This window comes from Metopolophium dirhodum, chromosome 8 (assembly GCF_019925205.1).
Source record: "Metopolophium dirhodum isolate CAU chromosome 8, ASM1992520v1, whole genome shotgun sequence".
NCBI classification, from domain to species: Eukaryota; Metazoa; Arthropoda; class Insecta; order Hemiptera; family Aphididae; genus Metopolophium; species Metopolophium dirhodum.
This window is the reverse complement of record NC_083567.1, coordinates 32245920-32247533: the sequence shown is the minus strand read 5'-3', so window position 1 is coordinate 32247533 and position 1614 is coordinate 32245920.

Sequence of the window (1614 nt, the reverse complement as noted above, 5' to 3'; positions counted from 1 at the left end):
TAGTACAAGTGTGCTCTTGCTGCAGCGACGAAATGCGTTTCGGACGGCCGGTGGGGGAAATCGCGGCACTCGCGTGAAGTGCGTAGTGACGCGGGAGTGCGCGTGCGCGCGAATACGGGTAGGTCCGGTGCGCGCGTGTGTGCGTATTGTACGAGCCGGTTGCCAGTGCACACGGTTTTTTCTATACGATTTCACTCCTATTATATTCTACATATAAGTATTATACACTATTGTACGTGTACAATGCAATATTGTTTATGTATTATATTGTTGTTGTTGTATACGACAGTACGTTATCATTTTACTATTTCATTGCCGTCGTCGTCGTCGTCGTGTCGTGTCTGTGCAGTGTGCACTCGCGTCTCTCCGGAGTGGGGGCGAAAACGCACGTGCTCCCCGGCCCCCGCGGCCCGCCCCCCACGGCGACGCATCGCTCGCCGGCCGGCCGGCGCATGCGTCCGACGGCGCCGTTCGAAGGGTGAAAGCTTTTTCGTCGCTCGCCGAGGGATCGAAGAATTCGGGACCGCAGACGAAACGCTTGCAAACACTCCGTTTGGTATTCGGCGGTGTGTGCGTGTGTGTGTGTGTGTGTGTGTGTGTGTGTGTGTGTGTGTTGTTCGCCGCTACAACAGTATGTTCTGATGTCCATAATAACGATGTTTGTCTATAACGTAATACGCTTATAAATATACGCGTAACAATACGCTGATGTAGCCTGTAAGGGGACAGCTGCGAAATAATCGTCGTAACTTGTACACTGTATCTGTATATAGTGTAAGGTTTTAGAAGGTTTATGATATGACCAAGGCTTGGGTAATAGGATTTACTGCAGCGCCGCGCCGTTTAAATCGTACCGTAGTATCGTATTCTCCGAAAACGCGTCGTTGACCTACGAACGCTTGATTTATACCCCACAGACTGCTGTCGTCCGCAATTACAAGTACAACTATAGGTTTAACACTTATGCCTAAATGGCTAAACGTACGTAGTATGACGACCGATCGAACATCGCTATTCAATGGTATATAAATTGACCTAGATAGTGACGCGTCGTCTCGTCTTACATATTATTATTATTACAATTTCAACAATGAATGAAATCTATGTAAATAAAAATCTATAAAAATTAGATTAGGTTAATAGTATTAACTTATTGAAATTGGCAGATATTTAGTAATATGGTTGCCAAAATTAACCAAAAAAACGGTAAAAGTTTTACAAAGTCTTGATTTTGATATATAATTTGAACACAATAATGAAAATTAATTATGTTAGTTATAATATTTAACCTACGTTAAATTTTGATTACTATAAAATTAGCGTTAAGCTTTAGACTTTAGGTACGTCTGCAGTCTTAGGAAATAATATATTTTATATCAGTGTAATGAACTTCAACTCCGAGTCTCAAAAACAAATAGTAATAACCACATTTCTAAGCAAATTATATTAAATGCAACCCGATGCAATTATAGTGAGGTATTTATTTACATAATATATAAAATGATCTTAACATAAGCACTGCCGGATAACCCACTAATGGTCCATATGCTTACATGGCTACATCCATAATACTTCTTATCTGAAAACAAAATCAATATATTTTCATAAATATAG